We start from the raw sequence: 8931 nt of genomic DNA, 5'->3' as shown, positions 1-8931 counted from the left end.
AAATTTCAAACATTTGACCGATATTTCCCTGCACTGTCAGATCTCTTTCTTATTACCACCATATACCAATATTGATTCTATCTACAGGGAATTACTTTTAATAAAGTTTTCTTCTAAACCACATGAGAAGATGCTATCTTATTTAACCAAATGGTGTTGATTAAAAGGTTGAAATGAATGCTAAGTGAGCTGCTTTGTTTACTGTTGAAAGCAATTATTTCTTCAGCCCCAGCGTTCCATCTCCACAAATTAATGCTCTTTTCCCTATGCCTCATTGACGGGTGGTGAATTATGCAAATATTCTTCCTTCAAGAAATTAGACAAAGTAGTCTCACCACTTCTTGTAACAAGACATTATAAATAATGGCAAGTTACAATTTGATTTAAAATATTGTCCTCAATCTAGGTCACCTAAGTTCAAATGTCTTAACCTTTAATCAACTCTATGAAATCAAATTATATTTGTAAGTACATGATTTTTTTAGAGACATGAAGCCATGTTAGCGTTTCCTTTAATAAGAAAGCGATTTTAAGCCATTCTAGAAATACATGATTTCAATAGTCATCTTCCTTTCTACCACCAGTTCTACTGCCTCCGAGATAGTCATCTCAACCCCACATCATAAATGAAGATAAACATAGATTTGATTCATTAATTCATATAGTCTGCCTTTTTTCACAGTTGGGGTGTGTGTATATTAACAGGTCAAAAGTCAAATCTCAGCATTGTGCAGCTATTAAAAAAAAAAAAATCAATGAACGCCAAATGATTCAAAGTGGCTCACAATTAAGCCCAAAATTTGCTTGTGCCCTTCTCCCCACAAACAGAGCGTTTTAAAAGGCAAATTAAACTGAAAAGAACAGATACTACACTTGATCTTAGCCAAAAAGCCGAGAAGCATTTGGTCAATACTCTAATTGCTCCAAAAGCATTTCTGATTAGCAATCTTAATAATGCGCTAGCGCCTTTTCATCACAATTCCCAGGATTTTGCATTATGTGTCAGCATGACTCAAGAGAAATACCCAAGTAGGTCCGCACAAGTTGATGGCAACCTTAGATTGTAAGCAGAAGGCTTCTCAGCCCCACGCCATCCCCGGCTCACTTGACCTCTGTCTACCCAGAGTAGGAAACGCACTCTGCTGTGCTCAGCAGTGAGGGAATGAAGTGCATCGATTGCTCGTGATTATTAGCTGGAGTGGAATGAGCCTCCTCCTTATTATGCAGATTAGCGGAGCTCCCCGTCCCAGCATATTGTGCAGATGCGGGCCTGCAGCTGCTCCTACAGATGGCAAGTACACAACTCCATTAGGTTCGATCTATTGTCTGCTCCTGGCTTGTGGAGGAGCCGGGCCGACTCGGCAGCGAGAGCGGTTCCACGGTGAGATAGAAAGGCGCGCACACACTGTCAAAAATCTGCACCCAGGAGACTCTTTACACAGCAGGGCCGACAGCACTCAAATTAGAAATCTACCCTAAATAAGGACTTTCGTATGTCACAATTAAGCTTGTGTATTTTCTAAAGCAGATTAACCATTAAAATTGAGTAGCATAATTCAAGTTTTGCAATGCAACGCTATTAAAAATTCAGATTAAAAACAAATCCTAAGAGATTCATTCAGAAATTTGCACTACATTCAGCTCTTCTGGGACCTTCTGTTTTGTTTGTTCCCTTTTAAAGAACCTTTTAAAGAGGCAAGTTTATTTTTCACGATAACAAAATGCAATAAAGACCCGAGCTACCCCTATTACAATGCTTGCCTTAGGATAGTTTGTCCTTCTAGAGTTATTATTTATTCTAAAGAGCATCAAAGCAGTTTATTCACATTAGTGTAGAGTGAAAGTTCATTTATGAATAAGTGTTATTTAAGTCATTAGCAACTAAATAACATGATCTTTCTGCTGCATAATTTTGGATGTGGTATAAAATAATTTGATTACTAACAGAAGCATTTAAGCTGGATAAAGGATTATCTTTGGTTCTTGTTTTTATTTTTAACTGATGTTTGCCTGGATCTTCCTCTAAAGTTTAACTTGAAAAAGATCCCTGGTCAAGCGAAAAGCTAAGGAACTAGAGCTTTCTGAAGAATGGGGGGGGGGGGGACCTGCCAAAATGTTACAAGGAGTATAATTTAAAGGTCTTATCAAAATAAACATATTCTGCTAAGTATGGTCTTTAAGAGCTTAAAAGATTCAAGTTTAGAGGTGAATACACAATAAAAAGAAAAATGGTGACCTACTCACTTATTCAGTTTAATCAATGTAGGCAGTCAAATAAAATAATTTAAATGTATATAAAAAAGATACCTTTATAGAAACAGAGTTGAAACCAGCAAGGAGAAAAAAATGTAAATGGATTGTTCCAGAGCCATGCTTTCCAAACTTTTTTACCATTTCCCATGCAAAGAGTTCCATCACAACCCAGTACACACATGTGTATCTATGTGTGACAAGTTAAAAACTTACCCTTACTACCCAGGACACATTCTGATGTTTTCTGTTTTATTCAATTCATATTCTCTAATGCTGATTATGGCATTAAATGTATGTTATGGTCATTTTTATGACCTGCAGTTTGAAAAATACTATTCCAGGATGTAGCCAAGCAAGTAATATTAGAAAGGAAGAAGAAAAGAAAGAGGGAGGGGAGAGAAAGAGAGAAAGAAAGAAAAGAAAGACAGTCATTGTGTGAATATCAACATCAGCATTAAATGTGAGAAGTCCCCTACTCCAAATTGCCAAACTCAGACAGAACCGACACTTCGCAGGGAGGCAGAATCAGAGAAAAGCTGCCTCCGTTCTTCAGAATGAATCATAGAGTTAATGGCTAATGGCTGAAAGAAGCACCAGAACCGAATCGAATAGATTTCAGGATATTTGAGGGTGAGGGGTAGGTTACGGCTTTACAACTCATGCTAGATGTAAGGTAAAATATAACCTAAACCAGATGCACCCTGGGAGATAAAGGGTTAAATAGCACATGCTAAATAGGAAAAATAAGGCAGATGAGAATTAGAAAAGTAGAACCTCTGTACTCAAGGCTGAAAATAGATCCCTCTTCCATCTGAGCCTTTGTAGAAAGCCCAAATAACCAAGATCTACAAAATCACAAAGCCCCTCAACGTCCAACCACCCTTACTGCAAGAATGCAGGAGGAATATGCTCTGTGAATGCATTAATCAGGAATTCACACAGGGGAAGCACATGATTACAAAACAGTAAATTTAAAACAGATTGAAATTATGATTTAGCAAAGTGAATGTCTTGTCGATGCATAAAATTTGAACGTAAAGTTCAAGTTGTCCTGGCAATTCATTTCGGTTCAACACACATTTTGTAATGGAAGGCTCATGAGTGCAGGAACATGATCTATCCGATTTACTACTGTATCCCCAGCACACTCGACAATGTCTTACACAGAGTAGCTACTCAGTAAAGAGCTGATGACTGAATGTGTCAGGGCATATAATACTGTACATGAATAACTGACATGTTACATAAATAATTACATCATAGTACAATGAGTACAAAGATTCAGTTATATACAGTACAGAATCAGCAGAGAAAGATTTCTTGGGGAAGCAGGGAGCCACAGAACACTATGAGATGATTTTGAAGGGTCATCAAGAGAAGGTTGGACATACCAACAAAAAAAGCAATCAAATGTGCAGAGTCACAGAGGTGTGAAATATCGAGACAACTGCAAGTTGTGCCTCATGGCTAGAAAATTAAGTGTCCCGTAGCTGGGGAGATTGGGGGGTGGGCGCAGGGGGTAGAAACCAGGCTGGAGAAGGAGGCCAAAGCCAGGTCATAACAGGCCTTGGTAGCATGCCACAGAGGAGCATGAACTTTAAGACACCAGAGAGAGTTTTAAGCAGAAAGGAGACGCAGATTTGATTCAAAGTTTCTAGATTATATATAAAAAAGTCCACTCAACTTTTACATCAACACGGATGGGACTGGAGGAGGTTATGCTAAGTGAAAATAAGTCAAGCAGAGAAAGTCAATTATCATATGGTTTCACTTATTTGTGGAACATAAGGAATAGCAATGGAGGACATTAGAAGGAAGGGAAAAATAAAGGGGGTGAAATCGGAGAGGGAGATGAACCACGAGAGACTACGGACTCTGAGAAACAAACTGAGGGTTCTAGAGGGGAGGAGGGTGAGGGTATGGATTAGCCCAGCGACGGGTATTAAGGAGGGCACGTACTGCATGGAGCACTGGGTGTTATATGCAAACAATGCATCATGGAACACTACATCAAAAACTAATGAGGTATTGTATGGTGACTAACATAACATAATAAAATAAAATTTAAAAAGTCCACTTAATTATTTATTTCAAACTCTTTAAAATATATTTGTTGTCCTTACTGGCAATAGACAGCCCTGGGGGTCAGCCCTCTCCCGTCTCTTGTGAGGTCTTCTGTAGGACATCAGGAAATGGAAGAGCACTTGGTCTTCCCTCTAGAGAAATCTGACCATTTATTTCTGGATCTTGAATTCCAGACCGAGTATAGTACTCCTTTACTTTCCAGAGATAATGGGTGTTGTTTGACTTCCCTTCCCTTCACACTAAGCCTGCTTGAATGCAGGCCATTGACTGATCACACTTTGACCATTGATTAAGGCAGGTTAAAGATTTCTCCCAGTTTCAGGAATTCACGAGTGAACTTTAACTTTAAAACATTTGCTACTGATTTCCTCTAATCATATCTTTTGCTGTCAACCTTAAATTTTCCATGGTACCTCCGCTCAAAATTTTGTGTCACCCATAACCTTCCCATTCTCCATTTCCATTCATCAAAAATCTTTCCCCTACCATGACACTTAGTCACACTCATTCTCTTTCTGTGGTTGGATGTGAACATATTAGTCTCCCCCATGGACTGCAACCCTTGAGGGCAGGAACAAGAGTGATTTATCCTTAATCTCACTCACATCCAAAGCAGTAGGTAAGATAGAAATGAAAATAAATGAAATAGCATATGTGAAATCCCCATGTATAATGCAAATACCGTGAAAGTGACAGTTCTTATTAGATGATTTCACACGTGCACACGTGCATGCACATGGAGCAGAAAAGAAAAAAACTCATTATTATTCCCATGGACTTGTCTATTCATCTATAGACTCCACTGAGGATCCTTCCTCCTTAATTCCTCGATCATTCTCCTCCCAACAATTCTTTTGCTTTTTTTTTTTTTTTACCCCTCCATCCACATCCCAGGGTCTTGGCCAACAGTCTGCCCATTCAGAGGAGAAGCCCTTGCCAAATACAACCTACATGTGTGTAGTTGGCTTATGGATTGTGTGTGTGTGTGTGTGTGTGTGTGTAATTAATCAACACATTGAAAATCGGAAGTCACATAAAAATTCAGTTTTGGATTGCTGAAATGTGGTGACAATACACTGGAGACGCATTGTGCCTTCCCCTTTGATTGAAGCATAGTATCTCCAGCTTGGCAAGCCCCACGTCTCCCTATTGTCTCCTTGATCGTCAGCCAAGGGTCAGTTGCCACATACCAATATGTTCATGCTGTTGTTTTCCATACTCTGCGGTATATTTCTTTGATTCTACATTTCTACCAAGAGTGAAAAAAGAAAAACAGATTGAGAAGGCTGCGTGAATTTTCTTACGACAAACCTGCTGCACTCATTTATGTTACTTACGTGGCCACTGGGACATTTGATTTTTAGACCCCCAATACAGAGTATCTGTTTCTGTGAGAGTTTGATCAAGGAAGCAGGACCACTGTGAATGATGTGGAATAGGGGATTTACTATGCAGTTGAGGGAGCTGGGAAAGAAGTTTATACAAATCTGGCAGTGGTCCTAAAACCAACTGCTGTAGTCTGCAGGGCCAGGAATTGGGAAGAAAAGCTGCACATGAAGCAGGAAAGGGAAAAAAAAAAAAAATCCCTGGAAACTCCATGTTTCTCTTTACCTTCACCCTCAACAAAGCCAGAGAACTGAAAAAGAAGCTGATATCCTTCACATGTGCCTGGCCCAGGACTCAGAGAAGCTGAAGGAAGAGATCTAGCAGGAGCTCAGTCTTAATACCAATCAGGTGAGCCAACGCATAGACCAGTGATAATATTCATGAGGGGTATGGGAACCCCACACTGACTTTCAGAGCATTATAGCTGCTGCTTCATTTCTGCCTCCCAAATCTCAGCTAAATTTCTCCCGTGGCCAACCCTGACCCAGAACCATACAGGGGAGGGGATTCTGGGAAATGGAGTTCTACTTTAGCTTAAGCAACATGGGCTAAAACCACGACCACACTCACTGGTACAATTTGGGCAGGTCAATTACTGGAGCATACACAATGAATAAGTTTTTATTTCAGTTCATCTGAACAAGTAAGTCTACCCAAATAATGGAAGAAAAAGCAAAGATAGCTTAGAACATATAAGGATATATCATAACCATTTATGATTCACCACCATGACCCAGCACCCAACACAGTGCCTTGTACATAATAAACGTTTACTACATTTCAGTGAATTACATCAGAGTCTTGGTTACCTAGTTGAAAACCAAATCTAAAATGAGATTCACAGTAGGGGAAAGAAAAGCAATAGCATAAAACTTTTTTTTTTGGTTTTATTAATATTGTTTAATTGTTCAACAAAGAGGCTTTGCCTTTGACAAAGTAAATAATGGTATTTATATCAAATGTGTGTCTAGACCACCAGTTTTCAATTTTGAACATAAAAATGTCCTTCACACAACATGTCCTGATCAATAAATAAATCCTTGGGCAAATCACTAGCATTAAGATCGAGATATAAGCAAACAAAAAAAGAATAGAGATATAAACTAAAAGAAAATAAATGTATTGTGGACATTAACCATTATAGATGATTTCATCTGTGACAGGTACATATCAACTATTTCACAAATTTCTTGCAAACAGAAAAAAAAGATTAACCAAATTAACTAGGAAAATTAGAGCTTTACTTCTTCAAATAACCAGAAAGCTTCAAGAAGTCAAATACATTTTTCTTGAAAAGCAATATGGAAAAATAAGGCCAACATAAAACTAAGTCAGCTTACATAACGCCATCTAGGAATTTATCTTTGTTGGATAAAATAGACATCTTCACCAATTGTCTTCGTTGTGTCAGGTCTAATCTCTATAATAAATTTTTTTCTCGATGTTACTCATAGTGAGTCTGCTTCCCTAATCACAGAGGCTTGGGTACCAGGGGTCTCAAAGTCAAATGCATCATGGGACAAACAGAAAGAATTGTCCCACTTACTGGATTAATATATCTAATTTATCAAGAGTCATACCCAAGCTAACAATTAATAGTTGGGAGCTTTCAGGAATAAACTTAATTTTAATCAGTATTACTAGATGACATATTCCTCATCTAACCTGAGTACACATTTTCTTTTAGCAAAGGTTAATCAGAATTTCTCTAATAAGCATTTCTTTTAACATTAGAAATTAAAATGGCACACTGTATTAATAAGGTATTTAGCTCAGAAATACTCAAGGTTTCTAAAGAATCACACCCCTTTATGCATCTTTTCACAATAAATGTTGTCCCCAGTCCTTGCCACTGTCAGTCCTAGAATAGATCTCAAATGAAGCCCATATTTTTTGAACACTATTTCCTCAAAATCTAAAACTTCCCAGAAATGATCCTCTTCTATCCAGAAGCCGTTGAGAAGGAAGCTCATGTACTTCCCAGAACCCTGAGGGATTCCATCATCCCCTTCATGTCAGCAAGTTCTATGCGGTCCAAAGCCACACACCAGTCATGAGGTTTAAAACACCCATCCTTTTAGTTAAATTTAAAGGCTAGCCCTTCAAGGGAATCATGTCTAAACATCTTCTACTTTGCATACTTAATTATTTATTAACAAATGAATGAACTTTTCCACAAAAACTACATACATGTACACATATATTGAAAATCTACTTCCACTCACTTTAAAAGTCCATTCTAGGTCTGTTATAAAAGAGTCCTAAGCATCATTTGTTTTTTGGCTTTCAAAACTCATTAACAAATATTTACACCCTGGAACAGATCCAATTTTAGAACAAGTTATAGCTGGAGAGCACAACACAAAGAGAAAACTCTGATCCTCAAACTTATGGGTACTCGATAAGATATTCAAAAGGACTGAGTAGCGTTCTTCAGTTTGGGAAACTGAAAGGAAAAAAGATCATTACAGAGCTATGGGTGCCAGTTGGTGACCATTTAAATGTGTTGAGCACATATTCCTGATAAATTTTAAATTTGGTTTCATATTTATGCAATAAGTGAGATTAAAACCTAGGTATATGCCTACATGCAGAAACACATATATCTGCTTATAAATTATAGACAAGCAACAATCCTGCAGTGTTATTTGGGCATTTTTCGTGCTCACTAATGAATAGCTCACCAACTGCTGTGGTTTTATAAGTAGCAGAAAGTGACTCTGGGGTTCCAAATGTCAAACACTTCTCATAGTTATCAGCAGTTAACATCAAGCACGTGAACGGAGGTGTTCAATCAGAATCGTGTGTGTGTGTGTGTGTGTGTGTGAAATAAACAAGCTAAAAATCTTAAGATTTTCTCTCCTACCCCTCCCTCTACACACACATACCCCCCACATATGACCCTCAGGCAGTATGCCCTCTAATGGAACACTGATACCAGGCATGACTTGGTGACCACTTTGGGGAGGCAGGAACTCAGCTTCTTCCATCTTTGCTCGGTGACAGTTTCTATGTCACACACACCGTCATCACCCTGACACACGTATGCAATCCCCCTTAATAACCCAGAGAGGCCTGGAGGTCAGAGGTTCCCCTCCCATGACTGACAGCTAGGGAGGCACCATACCTGCAGTGGAGCTGCCAGCCGGAGTGAGAAGACAGGCCCGTGGGGAATTCCTCTCTCTCCCAACAAGGAATCTTCCCTTG

General features: G+C 38.7%; 1 non-coding gene across 1 annotated transcript; it reads right to left on the bottom strand.

The window, feature by feature from the left end:
* Positions 1-709: 709 nt before the first annotated feature.
* LOC112808018 (U2 spliceosomal RNA) lies at positions 710-903 on the bottom strand. Its single transcript, XR_003204238.1, has one exon. It is a non-coding gene; the product is annotated as a U2 spliceosomal RNA (small nuclear RNA).
* Between the last annotated feature and the right edge of the window lie 8028 nt (positions 904-8931).

The sequence above is a fragment of the Callorhinus ursinus genome, unplaced genomic scaffold (assembly GCF_003265705.2).
Source record: "Callorhinus ursinus isolate GAN/ISIS: 27379988/994484 unplaced genomic scaffold, GSC_fseal_2.0 scaffold2, whole genome shotgun sequence".
NCBI classification, from domain to species: domain Eukaryota; kingdom Metazoa; phylum Chordata; class Mammalia; order Carnivora; family Otariidae; genus Callorhinus; species Callorhinus ursinus.
Note: the sequence above shows the minus strand (reverse complement) of the source record. Positions and strands in the feature narration are given on the sequence as shown.